Source organism: Neofelis nebulosa, chromosome 11, assembly GCF_028018385.1.
Source record: "Neofelis nebulosa isolate mNeoNeb1 chromosome 11, mNeoNeb1.pri, whole genome shotgun sequence".
NCBI classification, from domain to species: Eukaryota; Metazoa; Chordata; class Mammalia; order Carnivora; family Felidae; genus Neofelis; species Neofelis nebulosa.
The window spans coordinates 59,305,037-59,323,532 of record NC_080792.1 but is presented as its reverse complement, the minus strand read 5'-3'; the positions used below and the strand labels follow the sequence as shown (position 1 = coordinate 59,323,532).

The 18,496-nt window shown below is 42.1% G+C and overlaps 2 long non-coding RNA genes and 1 pseudogene across 2 annotated transcripts in view; all 3 read left to right on the top strand.

Moving 5' to 3' along the window:
• LOC131490385 (uncharacterized) overlaps window positions 1-18,496 on the top strand; it is a 99,719-nt gene that overhangs the window by 37,396 nt on the left and 43,827 nt on the right. The window lies entirely within an intron of this gene.
• LOC131490383 (adenosylhomocysteinase-like) lies at window positions 2,303-7,734 on the top strand (annotated as a pseudogene).
• On the top strand, window positions 13,131-13,551 carry LOC131490386 (uncharacterized). Its single transcript, XR_009251071.1, has 2 exons — window positions 13,131-13,184; window positions 13,433-13,551. It is a non-coding gene; the product is annotated as an uncharacterized LOC131490386 (long non-coding RNA).

Genomic DNA, 18,496 nt, shown 5'->3' with positions numbered 1-18,496 from the left:
GTTTCTGGAATGTGCCCGTGCCTGTCCAGACTTCCTATACCTTTTCTCTTGCTTGGGGTCAATGACCCGGCAGCGGTACCTGGTGGCCTCTGCCATGGCATTTTCTCATCTAAGGAAGTCCAACCTCTTGTTCAAGTTCTTGGCCCCTGGGACAGTTGCGAGATTGGCCTTAACGATTACACAAAAACGGTTCTCTACCTCTCTTCGTCCGCTCCGAATGCTTTAGAACTATCATATATAATTAGCACTGTCCACCGTCTTCCAGGGAATCTAGACAACCCACCAGCATGTTCTCTCTGCGTCTACTGTTAAAAGAAAATTTAGATTTTGGAAACTTTGTGATTACTTTCCAGAAGAAAGATGTTATGAGGAACTAGTCTAAAGAACTGACTCATGCTGGGTAACTAAGTGTTCCTGTTCATTCCGCGATGACTAACAGCATTCTTCTGGCTGTTAAGTGTGATGATTTCAATTATTATATTGTGTAACCAAAAGATGGCAGTGCTCACTCTTCCTGTTTTCTGTGGTAGGACAAAATGGAAAGGTCATCTTGTTCTTCCATATTTTCCTTTACTCATCACAAAGTGAAAATAGTGAGTAAAAGTTACATAAGCAAATAAGTAAAATATATCTGGAGCCTCTTCAGTACAGCGCTGATAATTTGCTAAGGGCAATTCCGTGGCAAAAAGAATATACGACATTTTCTTTTATTTGCTTGATTCACTTTTCTGGTTGCTTCTGTTTCTGAACATTTAAAACACGGCCTCCAGAAAACCTCCATGATACTTGACTGGTGGCTGGTAGTCCATGTCTGTATGTGCCAAGAGAATACTGACTAAAATAAAATTCGGCAATTTGTTGGTTATTATATTTCCCCACATTACTGCCCCATTAACCCCATCCCATCTTTTCTTAGGCATCAATTTATCCTTTGAATCCAAGTGATTTTTTTTTCTTTTATAACTTTCCTTTCTTGTAAGTTATGTCACTTAACAATTAGACCAAAGATTTGATCATCCAGAGTAGTATACCTAGACCCATACCCTGCTTAAATAGGAAGCCATACAGTCTGGCAGAGTCAGTAAGTAATTTAACTCTTACTGGAGCTGAATGCCTCCAAAAAGAATGATTTCAGTTCATCCTATTCATTGATGAAGTCAGTTGGCTACATACAAAAAAGATTTGGGGACATCTGTGTCGATAGATTGCGTGTGGTAGTCAGACCTGAATTCACATCCAGACCTTGCTCGGCACTGTGATTGGGAATAAGTTACTCAACTTTGGGCAAGTTTCATCCTAAGGAAAAATGATGATAAAATACCCAGTTTGCAGGCCGGTTGTGAGAATAAGGTGAAACAATCAGTATACGCAGAAATAGCTCTCCTGACCAGTAGTCAGTTAACCTACACCTTCTTCCTTCCTATTAAGAAAACATACACTTATATGGGGCGCCTGGGTGGCGCAGTCGGTTAAGCGTCCGACTTCAGCCAGGTCACGATCTCGCGGTCCGTGAGTTCGAGCCCCGCGTCAGGCTCTGGGCTGATGGCTCGGAGCCTGTTTCCGATTCTGTGTCTCCCTCTCTCTCTGCCCTTCCCCCGTTCATGCTCTGTCTCTCTCTGTCCCAAAAATAAATAAAAAAAACAAAACAAAACAAAAAAAAAACGTTGAAAAAAAAAGAAAACATACACTTATATCCACCATTATTGTTGTTTGGTCAGTAAAAGAGAATACATAACAGAACTATACGTGTGCAAGTGTTCTGTTCCTTTGGGAACAAATACTTAATCGATTTCCATATTCCATAGGAATTATTGTTTAAATCATTCATTCAGCAACTCCTTCAGTTGTAACGTGTATTGAGGGCCGGGGCTCTGCTAAATGTCTGCATGGATTGACTCCTTTAACTCATAGCACCCCTACAACAAGATGCTGTCATCCCATCTTACAGCTGGAGAAATGGAGTTACAGAGCTGTTGAATAACTCGTCCAAGGCCACGCAGCTAACAAGGTGGAAAGCTTAGAATTTAAAAAGTGTCTCTAGAGTCTGTGCGACTCCACATCTCTATTTACCCTGATAAAAAAGAAGAGGGTAAGTGTCTTCCTGTAAGGGAGTCTTCTTCTCTTACTCCTTTCTCTTTCTTCTCCTCCTCTTCCTCCTCCTTTTCTTCTGTTCTTTGAGAAAAGTTTTATTTTAGCCTGCCCAGTGCCACCCTCCCTGTGCAAGTCTGTAGCCCTAGGGCCAGCCCCCTTCACCGATGTGCATCACTGTGTGCAGAAGCACTGCCAGCATGTCAGACAAAGTCGCCGATATCAGCCTGGCCTCCTGGGGACACAAGGCCCTGGACGTTGCAGAGAATGAGATGCTGGGCCTCATGCCCACGAGGGAGATGTACTCAGCCTCCAAGCTGCTAAAGGGCACCCGCATCGGTGGCTGCCTACACATGACCATGGAGACTGCTGTCCTCATTGAGACCCTCGTAGCCGTGGGTGCTGAGGTGCGATGGTCCAGCTGCAACATCTTCTCTACCCAGGACCATGCAGCGGCTGTCACTGCCAAGGCTGGCATTCCAGTGTACGGCTGGAAGGGTGACATGGCTGAGGAGTATCTCTGGGGCACCGAGCAGACCCCGTACTTCGAGGATGAGCCCCTCAACATGATTCTGGACGATGGAAGTGACCTCACAAACCTCATCCACACAAGGTACCCGTAGCTCCTGTCAGGCATCCGAGGCATTTCTGAACAGACCACAATGGGATGACAACCAATGGGAAGCTGAAGGTGCTTGCCATCAACGTCAACGACTCTGTCACCAAGGGCAAGTTTTACAACCCGTGTGGCTGCCAGGAGCCTCTTATACATGGCATCAAGTGGGCCACAGATGTGATGATTGCAGGTAAGGCGGCAGCGGTAGCAGGTTGTGGCCATGTGGGCAAAGGTTGTGCCCAGGCCCTGCGGGGTTTCGGGGCCTGCATCATCATCACAGAGATCGACCCCATTAATGCCCCTCAGGCTGCCATGGAGGCCTGTCAGGAAGGCAACATACTTGTCACCACCACGGGCTGTACTGACATCATCCTCGGCCAGCACTTTGAGCAGATGAAAGACGATGCCATTGTGTGTAACACTGGACACTTCGACGTAGAGATTGATGTCAAGTGGCTGGATGAAAATGCTGTGGAGAAGGCGAATGTCCACCTCCAGGTGTACTGAGAATGGACTGAAAGATGGGCTCTGTAACATCCTGTTGACTGAGGGCCAGCTGGCCAACCTGGGCTGCACCATGGGCAACCCCAGCTTTGTGATGAGCACCTCACTCCCCAACCAGGTGCTGGCACAGATAGAGTTGTGGAGCCACCCAGACAAGCACCCTGTTGGGGTCCACTTCTTGCCCAAGAAGTGGAATGAAGCAGTGTCTGAAGCTCATCTGCGTAAGCTGAATGTGAAGCTGACCAAGCTGACTGATAAGCAGGCCCCGTACCGGGGCTTGTCCCGTGATGGCCCCTTCAAGGCTGATCATTACTGCCACTGAGAACCAGGCCTGTTGTTTGCCTTATAGCTGCTGGCCTCACTGGGGTCCCCCTTCACTTCCCCAAGAGCAAATGGCACCAACTTTTTTTTTTTAAATTTTTTAAAAATGTTTTTATTTATGTTTGAAGGAGAGAGAGAGACAGAGCATGAGCAGGGGAGGAACAGAGAGAGAGGGAGACCCAGAATCTGAAGCAGGCTCCAGGCTCTGAGCTGTCAGCACAGAGCCCGATGCGGGGCTCGAACCCACCAACTGTGAGATCATGACCTGAGCCGAAGTCAGACACTTAACCGACTGAGCCACCCAGGCGCCCCAAATGGCACCAACTTTGAGATAGGCTTGTTAATGTCCCCCATTGACTCTCTGGGGCTGGTCACTCAGTCTTTAGCCTCTGCTACATCCCTCATGCTGCTCCAAGTGTGGCAGGGGGAATTGAGAAGCCCTTCCTCAAGCCCTGGTCATGACAGAGGTACACAGGAAATACCCATGGGGAGCCATGAACTCAGGGGGTTTGGAACCGCTCACTCAGTCAGTCCTTACTTAGGCTGGAAGTCGGCAATGGTGGTCACAAAGCCCACGCACTTTACCATCTAGGCCCTCCCCTGGCCTATGGACTTTATACCCATGTTCTTAGTTTACTGGTTCACTAGTTCCTCAGCCGTGACAGATGAGAATGAACTGTATCAAGGGGCAGGAGGAACTATTGGGAGTTTGTTCCTGAGAGCCTGGCTTAGTGCTGGGCATTTTGTTGTTTAAGAGGTTTCTCAGAATAGTTAGGTCAGTACTTTCAGTTCCCATTTTACAGAGCTTCGAATCTACTATTAAGGGAGAACCAAAAAAGGACAAGAGAAGTGACAGCCAGAGGTTGAGAGGGGCTTAGATCTGTCACCTCTTTGTAACTTGATGGTTCCTACCACAATCCTGGATCAAAAAGATTAATTTGGCTTATAATGCTTAATTAATGTTTATGATGCTAAAGTGAGCAGGAAGGTGGGTAAATAAAAAATTTGGTGCCTAAAAAAATTATTTTATTGTGGCAAGAACACTTAACACAAGACCTACCCTCCTAACAAAATTTTAATTGTACGATACAATATTGCTAAGTACAGTGTTGTATGGCAAATCTCTAGAACTTACTCATCTTGGTTAATTAAAACTTTGTGGGGGTGCCTGGGTGGCCCAGTCGGTTAAGCAGCCAACTCGGTTTTGGCTCGGATCATGACCTCACAATTCATGAATTCAAGCCCTGGATTGGGTTCTGCACTGGCAGTACAGAGCCTGCTTGGGATTCTCCCTCTCCCTCTCTCTCTGCCCCTTTCCCCACTCATGCTGTCTCTGTCTCCCTCAGTATAAACAAACAAACAAACAAAAAAACCTTTATGCCCATTGATTAACAGCTCCCCATTTCTCCTTTCCCCTAGCCCCTGGAAACCACCATTTTACTCTTTGAATGATTCTATGAATTTGGCAAAATTTAGGTCCCTCATATAAGTGGAATCATGCAGTATTTGTCCTTCTGTGACTGGCTTATTGCACTTAGCATACTGTCCTCAAGGTTCATTGAATTGTCACATACTACAGAATTTTTTTATTTAAAAAAAATTTTTTTAATGTTTATTTATTTTTGAGAGAGAGAAAGAGAGACAGAGTGTGAGTTGGGGAGGGGCAGAGAGAGAGAGGGAGACACAGAATCCGAAACAGTCTCCAGGCTCTGAGCTGTCAGCACAGAGCCCGATGTGGGGCTCGAACCCATGAACCATGAAATAATGACCTGAGCTGAAGTCAGACGCTTAACCGACTGAGCCACCCAGGCACCCTAGAATTTCTTTCTTTTTTTTTTTTAAGGCTGAATAATGCTCCATTGTATGAATATACTGCATTTTCTGTGTCCAGTCATCTGTGGTTGGATATTTAAGTTGTTTATACATCTTGACTGTTGTGAATAGTGCTTCAGTGAACATAGGAGTGTTAATGTCTCTTCAGGATCCTGATGTTGATTCCTGTAAACACATATCCAGAAATAGGATCGCTAGATCAGATGGTACTTCTACACTTCTACATTTCTTTTTTTTTTTTTTTTTTTTTTTTCCAACATTTTTTATTTATTTTTGGGACAGAGAGAGACAGAGCATGAACGGGGGAGGGGCAGAGAGAGAGGGAGACACAGAATCGGAAACAGGCTCCAGGCTCTGAGCCATCGGCCCAGAGCCCGATGCGGGGCTCGAACTCACGGACCGCGAGATCGTGACCTGGCTGAAGTCGGACGCTTAACCGACTGCGCCACCCAGGCGCCCCTACACTTCTACATTTCTACATCGAGGAACTCCCTATTATTTTCCATAGGAGCGTTGCCACCAACAGCACACAAGGCTCTCCGTTTCCCTCCATCCTCACCAAAACCTATTGTCTCTTTTTTCTTTTGGTAATAGCCACCCTAACAGGTGTAAGGTTGGGGAATGGAGAGTATCATATCCTGTAATCCCAGCCCAAAGGCAATGTGGCTTGGCTGCTGAGTCAAAGGATCCCCAGCACTAAAATAAATGGTGTCAGCAATGAGGATATAGAATTTTGGGTGGGGCAAAAATCAAGAGTTGTTTAGGTGAACTTGAGCAGGCAGCCACTGAAAAATGAAAAGAAAGGTGCCTTGCTTACTAGCCAGAGCAGCTCTCTCCCCTTGAATCCTCTCATCTCTTTATCTTCCTCTCCCTGGCTTTCAGGTGCTTTAAGGAAAAAAGGGACTACAGGCAGGGCTAGGTCTCCCTGTGCCCAAGGAGAACGCAGCCATCTAAGTATTTTGGAGAAGTTCGGTGTTGGGGTGAAGAGGACCTTAAACTCTTATGGCTCTGTTGAATACAGGCAGCCACGTGACCATCACATCGTCAGGGAGAAGCTCGGGTTGAGCTGATGGGATCTGGGGAGGGATCTCACCAGGAAAAAGAGGCTAACATGAACTTGTGGGTGGGGCCTTTGGTGCACACCTTGTCAGCACGTGGTTCTTGTATGTCCATCTGAATATATAGGAGGAACTGGTGTGCTATATACTTGTACTTCCCTATCCCATAGGGGGCCCTCTTGATCTGGATGAGCCATTGGGGAAGAAGTGCTGGTGAGGCAAAATTCCCTGCCACTTGGCATCAATGAGTGAGTCAGGATTCAGTACAAGGGCCTCTACCCTCTGATGTTCACTAAGGAGAGCTATCTCGTTGTGACAAGTCAGAGGTCTCAGTCTCAGTGACCCAGACTTCTGGGTTATCACACCTCTGTCTGCAGGGGTGTCTGATAAACCTCAACAACGTTCTGCTCACCAAAAAGAAGGAGGCCAGTGTGTTGCAGACAGTACATGTCAGTACCTTGGCAGTCTGTTTGGTCCTTTACATGGCCGTGGCAGGCAGAGTTCTAAGATGGCCCATGACCTTCTTCTGGTTTTATTCCCACGCTTATGTTATGTTACCTGGCAAAGATTTTGCAGATGTAATTAAGGTTAATAACCACTTGAACTTAGCCTAGGGAGATTATCTGGGTGGATCTAACCTCCCATGAGCCCTTTAAAGCCCTTAGTTTTCATCAGTTAATAACAGAAGAGGGAGTTAGAAAGAGAAGAGACAGGGGAAGATTTGACGCCATTGGTTGGACTTTAAGATGGAGAGGGCAATGTACGAGGGTCGAAGATTGGCTCCTAGGACTGAGTGACCTTCTGGCCAACAGCCAGGAAATGAGGATCTCTGTCCTCCAAGTGAACAAACTCCAGATAAGAGCCTAGCCTGATTGTCCTTTTGAATTCAGCCATGTGAGACACCAAGCAGAAGACTTAGCCAAGCTCACCCAACCTTCTGATCTACAGAATGGTGAGCTAATGAATGGGTGTTGTTTTAAGCCACTGAGTTGGTAGTAATTTGTTTCACAGCAGTGGAAAATGAACCCAAAACCAGCATCTCTCAAGGGGCCCCAGAGCAACTAGCTGCATTAGAAGCTATCCAGCAACTTAAAAAAAAATATTTCATTATCTAAAATCAATTCTTGAAATAAAAACATTGGCACTTACTTTTAAGTTAATTAATTTGTGAAACCATTTTCTTTTGTCGAATACACACTGGCATTAAAACAGAGTAAAGAAGTACAATGGGTATCTGCAAAAATCAGCTCTGATTATTGTGTTCACCCAAATTTTGTGTCTGCACATGTGAAATAAAATTAAATTTCTCAAACATTTTATATGCAGCACTTTTCTAATGCAGCATTTTTTAGAAAGTGCACTGTTTTTCACTGCTATGGTCTTCATAAAGGATTTGGCTTAAAATTTAATAAAAAGACTAGGATAACTTCGCTGTATTTTTCAACAGTATTTGTATAGAGAACAATTTGAGTCAGCATGCAAGCAACATCCTTTCTTTTCGCATACCTGTATTTAGGGAAAATTATACCCGTTTTGGCAAAAATAAAATCCGAACACAAGGAAGCAGCATTAAAAAGACCAATGTGAGCAGCACATAAAAATCACATCTTTATTGATTATTAATTAAAATTCTCAATCATGTAGTAGGCACAGGGAGATGCAGGCTATGGGGGTTCATTCTCTGGAAGAATACCTTTAAGTCATTTTTTACAGCTTTAGCATTAAGCTCTGAAGAGTTTGGCAAAAGTCTGGAATTACTTCTGGAGCTACTTTCAGGGAGTGAAGATGTCCTTGTTGAGAAACGGAACACTTGGACAGTGTCTGAGATTGATGATTTTCAGTGTTACTGCACATTCACCTAAGTCAGCAATACCTGCATCCACCAGGTAGAGTTTGTTTTACAGGTGTTAGGAAACCTGGGGACCTCCGAGGTCCTACAATCCAAATGACCTCCTTTGAGCTCCAAGTCTCTGTTCTTGCCAATTCAAATTTCTGGCAAAGAGAGGCAAAGGGAGGTGGGCCTTCAAGGGCCATAATGGCTCCATTGCTCCCTGCAGGGTCAGTCGAGGCCTCTATTGCAAATGAATTGCAATTGAACTTCTCCCTCTGTCCCATCCCGCTTCCCCTGTCCTCTTACACATGGTATTTCCCAGTAAAAACCTGCATAAAAATCTCTTCCCCTGTTTTTCATTGGAGGGTAGGCATGAGAAGTGGGGCAGGAGACACTTGACCTTTGGCATCAAGTGTAAATAACGGCTGTGTCTAAGCCCCTAACTACTATATTCTTCACTACTTCCATTCTCCAAGAGCAGGCTTTAGTTTCAATAATTGGAAAAACTGCCTCAAAACTACAATCTTGAATGGGTCTCAGCCCAGGATTGTATTTTAAGGTACAAAGGTCTGCCTCCTGGCCTGAGTGGCTCCGTTGGTTAAGTGTCTGACTCTTGGTTTCTGCTCAGGTCATGATCAAATGGCAACTCTTGGTTTTGGCTCACGCCATGATCTCATGGTTTGTGGGCTCCACACTGACAGTGAGAAGCCTGCTTGGGATTCTCCTTCTCTCTGTCCCCACCTCTCTATCTCTCTCAAAATAAATACATAAACTTGGGGTGCCTGCGTGGTTCAGTCAGTTAGGTGCCTGACTCTTGATTTTGGCTCGAATCATCATCTTGTGGTTTGTGAGTTCGAGCCCCATCTTGGGCTCTGGGCTGACAGTGTGGAGCCTGCTTGGGATTCTCTCTCTGTCTCTCCCTCTGCCTCTCTCTCTCTCTCTTACTCAAAATAAATAAATAAAATAAATAAATAAATAAATAAATAAATAAATAAATAAATAAAATTTAAAGAAAGGGCTCCATGTTCAATGGCAGACGTTGGTTTATCACATGATCAATCACTACCTTCTACAGGGCAGGGTGGGGAGGGGGAGAACTGAGCTAAGTTTTGAATTTTGTTGAGGAAGGGAGTTGGCTGTGGGATAGAGAGGAACAGGGAGGGGGTCCTGACACAGTTTCCAAGAAATTGAAATCAGTGTTCTAGAAACTTTAGTGGGGAGGATGCAAAGAGAACAAAGGAACAGCGCACTTGCTATCCGTCGCAGAGGCAGCTGGTCTGGAGAGACACTTCCTTTGCAAAACCATCTAGTGAGCTGGTTGCTATGACAGCAATAGTAATCCTCTCCTGCAGACTCCACGGGAAAAATACTCCTCTCACTTTCATTCTTTCTTTTTACCCCAATATTTTGAAATATGCTTTTGAAGCGAAATATTCAGGGCTGGTGACCTTCCTTTGGTGTGCAGTAAGGCAAAGCTCTTTCTCTCTTGGATCCTTTCTACACATATAAAACCAACACTTTAATACTTGTGATTTGTGTTGAATTTTAAAAAGAGGGTTTTATGTAGCTGTGGCCACACAATGAGGTGGACATGACCATGTCACAAATACTGAACAGCTCCTTAGCTGTCCAGATACATTGTAGAATTGGATTTCTCTTTGCACTTCAATTCAAGGAAAGTAATTTGTTTATTAAAGTGGTACATGTCTTATGTCTCCCTTTATCATTAGCCAGTTTTAAGTAAGTGACTTTTTTTGTTAACTACTTTGCTTAAATACATCACTTCAAGTCAGGAAGTGGAAGAAATTGAAATGATTATAAATCAGTACAATTTGATACCTGGTTCTTATTTGGATACTCAGATTCATAAGTAAGGATGGTTTTTAAGAGTTTTCTTGTACGGGGGTAAAAATAGTTCCCACTGCCGCTTACTGAGGATTTATTCCGCTTCACGTACTTTGCTAAGCACTTTCATATGTAATTTTATTTAATACTCAAGTTAACTTTATGAGATAGGTGTTAAGTCCTCACTTTATAGATGCAAATCTGGCATATATCCTGTCTTTGCTGGGGTGACGTAAAATGTTTATGTGATACAATACCTACCTACTTTGCTATTAAAGCTGCAAGTTTTGGTTCAGATTCTCTGGTGAGGAGGTAACCTACCGAGGTGTGACATTTTAAGCAACAGATTTTTGACGACAAAGAATGTGTTTCACAGGATTCACGTTAATGCTTTTTCTTTGAACATAGGTATGCCAGATGCTCATTTGAGGTTAATGCGATTCAGCATTTATGCAGCACCCACAATGCATGAGGCATTGGTGATACAACCAAATCTTGAGGTGGAGCTCTGGGTGTCTTGCTCTGAATCTTCAAGGCCCTCTTTATGCCTTTTTAAATTTTTTTAACAGTTTTATTGAACTATTATTCATACACCATACAATGCGTCCACTTAAAGGGTACAATTGAGTGATTTTTAGCATATTCACTGATGCGGCAGCCATCCCCATCGTCAATGTTGAGCATTTTTATCACCTTAAAAAGAAATCTCATACTGCTTAGCTCTCACCTTCCTTTTGACCCATCGACCCCCAGCTGGGAAGCAACCATAAATCTGCTTTGTGTCTCCATAGATTTGCCTGACCTGGACATTCCATGTCAATGGAATTGTATAGTAAGTGGTCTTTTCTGACTGGCTTCCTTCAGTTAGCATGATGTTTTCGAGGTTTGTCCATGTTGTACACATATCAGTGCTTCATTCCTTTTTATAACTTTATTTATTTTATATAAATAGTATGCATATACCACCTTTGTTTAGTCCATACTCTCAGGTTTTTTTGGATTGTTTGCATCTTTTTTTTTTTGAAAGATTTATTTTGAGAGAAAGAGAGAGAGAGAGAGAGAGAGTGTGTGTGTGAGTGTGTGTGATCAGGGGAAAGAGGCAGAGGGAGGGAGAGAGAGAGAGAAAGAAAGAGAATTTTTAAGCCAGCGCCATGCTGAGTGTGGCTTGATCCTATGACCCTGGGATCATGACCTGAGCTGAAATCAAGGGTCAGACACTCCACTGACTGAGCCAACCAGGCGCCCTTGTTATATAATGAATAATGCTGTCATAAACACTCATGTAACAGATATTTATTCTAATTTTTCTTGGTTGTGTAACTAGCGGTAGAAGTGTTGGGCCCTCCATTGCTCCTAGCCATGTGTCAAAAGCTCAGAGGAAAGGACCCAAGACTTACTTGGTCCCACCTACAGTGTTGCCTAGGACTTGATCTGGAGTCTTGGCTGCTTTTGGATTTCCTGATTTACCAAATCCCAAAAGGCAAGGTTTAAAGATAGTTGGGCAGATGGAGTGAGCAGTTTTATAGATTGAAATTTCATAGCTCCAGTGAGCAGACCCATGTTCACACCCAAGTGTGTTTGGGTCCTGGTGAAATTGATATTTATGTTGAGGTCTGTACTAAAACAAAGATTTTGGAAATCATGGGGGAAATATCAGATGGGGGGCGGCCATGGGGGAAAAAGGACTATTGCTGCATGAGAATCCAAACTCCCTGTTGTGTTCTGGGTCTTGTTTTCTCTCTGCATGGTCACTTGACAGAGATGTGTGAGTCTTACTTTTCTCCCCTGCTGTTGTTTCTCTGCTATAACTGGCTTAATAGAAAAACAAAATGTATTTTAGCTCATACGTAAGCTTTATAGTTCTTGTTATTCACATACAAAGCAGATAAGTAAGAGATTTTATATCTTTCTTAAAAATAAAATTACTTTTAAAAAGGCAGAAAAACAAAACTAGGTGGCTTATCACTGATTTTCTTTTCTTTTCTTGTGGATTAGTAGCATTTGATTACAAAAAAGTTCTCTAGTCCTATTTTCAGAGACAGTTAAGCCTGAGTTGTTTTCTTCTTGAAACTTGTACCTGGAAGAACTCAGAAGGGCTGTGGAGAGGTTGGTAGAATCTGTTCATTAAGCCTGATCTTTAGAATAATTCTTATTTATTTATTTATTTATTTTAGAGAGAGACAGAGAGACAGAGTGTGAGCGGGGTAGGGGAAGAGAGAGATGGAGACACAGAATCTGAAGCAGGTTCCAGGCTTTGAACTATCAGCACAGAGCATGATGTAGGGCTTGAAGTCGTGAACCAGGAGATCATGACCTGAGCTGAAGTCGGCCACTTAACCGACTGAGCCACCCAGGTACCCCTAGAGTAATTCTTAAATTAAACAGAATATCTGAACACAAAGCCTCCAGACAGTGAAACAATTACCCAATATCCAAACTTCAGAGTCCAAAATCTAACGTAGTTGGTGGCATAGAGGAGGAAAGATATCTTTCCTCTTCCCAGCTTAAGTTTTCAGCTGGGTCTCTGTAACAAAAGACAGATTAATAAGTGAAAAGCCTGCAGATTTATTTACTATATGTTTATGTGACCCAGAAGTCTTCATAAGGAAGGAAGGAAACCGTTTACACTTGAATGTCTTTATGCTAGGTTTGATGAAGTGGGGGAAGTCATTGGAAAATATGATAGGGCAAAGGATCTGAGCTAAAGGTAGTAAACTGGGGGAAACCTAGCAAGGTCTTCCTTCATATTCTTCTGAGTCCCTCTGTCTTTGGAGGTAAGAATGCTCCTTTCCTCCGGGAACAGGAAAGGCACTTCTCCATGAGGGTGATTTTAGGAGCCTTAGACCATTTTCAGGGGAAAATCAGAAAGTCCTTCCTGTACCTGCTGTTTCTAAAATCCCTTCAGCTTCAGATATTCAATATGCCAAGATGTCATATTTTAGGATAATGTGTCCTCAATGCTGCCAAGATTAAAAGGGAAAAAAATACCTATTGGAAAAATATTTATGAAAATGCACTATCCAGTTTTTTGGTTTTTTTTTTTTTTGGTTAACATTCCAAATATGTATAACCAATGAACTTGGCCTAGGTTTGTTTTTTTTGTTTTTTTTTTTTTTAATTTTTTTTTTCAACGTTTATTTTATTTTTTGGGACAGAGAGAGACAGAGCATGAACGGGGGAGGGACAGAGAGAGAGGGAGACACAGAATCGGAAACAGGCTCCAGGCTCTGAGCCATCAGCCCAGAGCCTGACGCGGGGCTCGAACTCACAGACCGTGAGATCGTGACCTGGCTGAAGTCGGACGCTTAACCGACTGCGCCACCCAGGCGCCCCGAGGTTTGTTTTTTTTTTATTGGTATTCACTTCAGAAACTTGAATCCACAGATATAAGCAGTATATTACCAGAAAGTTACAAGTAAACACAGATTATACATGCAAATTTCTGTTCACAAAGGTCACATGTGCAGGTATATGAATTAGAAGCGTGCGTCTAGTTTATGGCCAAACTTTTTAAAATGCAGAAATGTAAAATTACATCTTGAAATATGAAGAGATGGTCTACACACTTCAAAAATCAAATGTTGCTTATACCAGATGTATGACAGCTACAGGATTCAAGTGACAAGCAATAAGATCTCAAGAAATTAGTACTGCTCAAAGGGAACGGGAATATTTTTACATTTCACTGAAAATACATTGACTACTAGAATACGAAATCTAGCAGGAACTTAGGGGAAAAAAATTACAAAAATCTAAAGCCAATTACTTAGTATTTCTTATTACCTAAACAACAGCATGACATTAAAAGAAAACTGCACCTGCATTATAATTGCCAATCTCATATTAATGAAGATATCCAAATAAAAAGCAACCAAAAACCTTCAAACTCCAAATGATGAGAAGTATGCAAAAGGCTCAGATTAAAATGCGGAATGTTTCAGATGAAAGTAATAAAAATACCATTGGTTTTGTTCTTTATTGAATGGAATCAAAAGTTTTGACATTTCTTTGAAGCGTGGAACTAAACTTCATTTCTCTGAATGATTCTAGGTATGCACTATCCAGTTTTATTACTCTCACCAGTAGCTGTCCTATCAGATTTAGCTCCTGAGTGGAATTATACATATTTTATTCTGAATGTTTTCCCACTCAAAATTTGGTATTGGGGTTTTTCCCATGTAGTTTGGAACAAAAAGCGAAGAACACTTGGATGGATGTAAATTTTGCTTCTGAGTGCTTTGAAGCATATGCTACTCTGTTTTCCGTCTATAACATTTTGTTGTTAACCTTTCTAATTTGGTATAAACAACAATAGCAACAATGCAAAAATTATATTAATGCTGAAATTTACTAAGTAAAAAACTGCAAAAATGGCACCTGAGTACTGTTGCCATGGGGACAGGATGTAAGAGAGGAATGAACGTAGCTTGCAATACTAGAAAGACTAGAAGTAAATTCCCCCTCAGAAAACTTGTGATTAAAGTATCTTAAATTTGTGCATTTGGTTGCTATTTTTTTAACAAAACAAAAAAGCAGCAGTGATAACAAACAACATCACAGAGCTTGGTGGGACAGAGGTCCGTGTCTTCGAATTGGGAGAGATAAAATGGGCAGTGTAGGCTTGGAGGAGGTGGGGAGACCCCTTTGGTGGAGAAACAAAATGAAGAGGAAGAGAGGCTGTGGAAGTGTGGGATTGTATTTGGAGAAGAGAAAAACCTCTCCAGACCACAGTCCAGAAAACAAAGAATAGGAAGAGAGCCAGTTTCTACTTTGCAAACAGCCTTAGGAGTGAAAATCAGAGATTTCAGGGTTGTGTGCCTATCTCTGGACTGGAACCGATGCTGTGCGTGTGCCTGGTGGGGAGGAGAGCCAACCCCAGGCTTGGTAGGATCTCGGGGTGCACTGAGAGAAGGCTGTCCCTTCCCTGGAGTACTGTGGGAAGAGGGTTTATTGCCCCCCGTCCAAGGACAAAAGACCCTGCAGGAGCCAGCCAAATGCCCTTTGTAGACTGGGCAGAGTGGCGCTATTCCAGAGCTAGTCAGCACAGAGTGGGATCCTTTAAGACATGGGGTTTTGAATCTGATTTGAAAACCTGGGAAGCGAGGGAGTCTGTGGTATAGGGCAAGCCGGCCGGCCTGCGCCTGTGCAGCTCTTTCAGGGCTCCCTGAACAGTGTGGTTTGAGACACCTGACCGAGGAGGAGAGATTGGGGTGTTGCCATTTTCCTCCCCATCACCAACATGGTGAGGCTTCAGGGAACCCAACGTCAGCCCCCAGTGGAGGCGGCCCCGCTTACACCAAACTTCATCCCTCCATGCGTGGTAGCTACTTATCTAGTGGAGTGTGATTGACAATGACTGAACCAGATGGCCTCTCCTCCAGACCAGCACAGTCACCGGTTCCAAGGCACCAATAGGCAACTGTCCTGCAGTTTTGTATGTTTGTCTGCTTTTTTTTTTTAATTATTTTTATTATTACTATTGTTTTTTTATTTTTATTTTCTTGCCTTCTCTTCTCTTTTCCTTCCTTTATCTTTATACTCTCTTCTTTTTCTTCACCCTTTGGAATCAGCCCTATAGTTTCTGATTTGATTTTTGGTCAATGCTTATGTATATATTTTTTCTTTTCTTTTCTTTTCTTTTCTTTTCTTTTCTTTTCTTTTCTTTTCTTTTCTCTTCTCTTCTCTTCTCTTCTTCTCTTTTCTTTATTCTGGTTGTTTAATCAGGCATTTTTACTCTATTCTTTTTACACATTTTCTGTATCTCCTTCTTTATTTTCCTCTCTTTCTGGATTAAGCCCTACAGTTTCTTTGATTCTTTGCCTGGTCTTTTTTTCCACCACTGTCACTTCTCTCTTTGTTTGGCATAAGGTTTCTTTTCCCCCACCTTCTTCTCTTTTCCAGGGTTACTTCAGTGAGCAAATCAAGGCATGCCAGGTGGACAGTCCAATCCAGCACTACGTGTAGTGAGATAAAGCAGCCCAAGACACAACAACAGAGTGCACATAATACACTCCAAATACACTTTCTGAAGTGCCAGGTTCTGGACAGTGTATGACCCCTTTTTAATATAGTGGTACTTGCAGGTGCAGGACACATAAAAAGCTGTTAAGTCACATAAAGGATAGAAACCTAGCCAAAATGATGAAATGGAAGAATTCTCCTCAGAATAAATTCCAGGAAGAAATGACAGCCAGAGAATTGTTCAAAACAGATATAAACAATATATCTGATCAAGAATTTAGAATAATAGTCGTAAGACTAATAGGTGGGCTTGAAATAAAGCATAAAAGACAACAGAGAATCTATTGCTGTAGAGACCAAGGACCTAAGAAATAGTCATGTTGAATTAAGAAATGTTGTAAATGAGATGCAAAATAAACTAGATGCAGTAACAGCAAGGATGAGGAGAAGCAGAAGAGAGAATAGGTGAAATAGAAGATAAAATTATGGAAAATGATGAAGCTGAGAAAAGGAGATTACTAGATGACAAGGGGAGAATTAGAGACCTAAGTGATTCAGTGAAATGAAATAATATTCGTATCATAGGAGTTCCAGAAGAGGAAGAGAGACAGAAAGGTACAGAAGGTTTATTTGAACAAATTTTAGCTGAGAACTTCCCTAATCTGGGGAAGGAAACAGGCATCCAAGTTCCAGAGGCACAGGGAACTCCCTTCAAAAAAAAAAAAAAACAAAATAAAACAGGCCGTCACCATGATATATCATAGTGAAACTGGTAAAACACAAAGATAAAAAGAATTCTGAAAGCAGCTAGCATCAAATGGGCCCTAACCTACAAGGGTAGACACATAAGGGTAGTAGCAGACCTGTCCGCTGAAACTTGGCAGGCCAGAAGGGAGGGGCAGGAAATATTCAAAGCCCTGAATAGGAAAAAGATGCAGCCAAGAATTCTTTATCCAGCAAGGCTGTCATTTGGAACAGAAGGAGAGATAAAGTCTTTCCCAGACAAACAAAAACTGAAGGAGTTCAAGACCACTAAACCAGCCCTGCAGGAGATGCTAAGGGGAGCTCTGTTAGTGGAAAACAGCAAAGACTACAAAGGCCAGAGACATCACCACAAGCATGAAACCTACAGATAACACAATGGCATTAAATCCATAATCTTTCAATTATCTTAGAATCTTTCAGTCTTTCAACAATCTTTTCAATCTTTCAATCTTTCAACAATCTTTCAATAATCACTTGGAATATAAATGAACTAAATGCCCCAATCAAAAGACATAGGTTATCAGAATGTATAAAAAAAATAAGATCCATCTATATGCTGCTTACAAGAGACCCATTTTAGACCTGAGGACACCTGTAGATTGAAAGTGAGGGTATGGAGAACCATCTATCATGCTACAGGATGTCAAAAGAAAGTCAGAGCAGCCATACTTATATCAGACAAACTAGATTTTAAAACAAAGATCGTAACAAGAGATGAAGAAGGGCATTATATCATAATTAAGGGGTTTGTCTATCAAAAAGAGCTAACAGTGTAAATGTTTATACCCCTAACATAGAACACCGAAATATATGAATCAGTTTACCACTAACATAAATAAATGTATAGGTAATAATACCATGATTATAGGGGATTTTAATACTCCACTTATAGCAATGGACAGATCATCTGAGCAGAAAATCAGTAAGGAAACAACAGCTCTGAATGACACATTGGACCAGATGGAGTTAACAGCTATATTCAGAATTTTTCATCCAAAAGCAGTAAAATACACTTTCTTCTCTAGTGCACATGGAACATTCTCCAAAATAGATCACATACTGGGTCACAAAACATCCCTCAACAAAAATAAAAGGATTGAGATCATACCATGTATATTTTCAGATCACAACATCATGAAACTTGAAATCAACCACAAGAAAAAATTTGGAAAGCCTCCAAATACTTGGAGGTCAAAGAACATCCTACTAAAGAATGAATGGGTCAACCAGGAAATTAAAGAAGAAATTAAAAAACATATGGAAGCAAATGAAAATGAAAACATGACAGTCAAAACCCTTTGGGATGCAGCAAAGGCAGTCCTAAGAGGAAAATACTTTGCAATCCAGGCTTATCTCAAGAAGCAAGAAAAATCCTAAATACAGAGTCTAACCTCACACCTAAAGGAACTAGAAACAGAGCTGCAAAGAAACCCCAAAGCCAGCAGAAGAAGAGAAATAATAAAGATTAGAACAGAAATAAAGAATATAGAATCCCCCCGCCCCAAAACCAGTAAAACCAATCAATGAATCTAAGAGCTGGTTTTTTAAAAAGAATAAACAAAATTGATAACTCCCCAGCCAGACTTCTCAAAAAGAAAGAGAGGACCCAACTAGATAAATAACTAATGAACAAGGAGAGATCACAACCAACACCACAGAAATACAAACAATTAT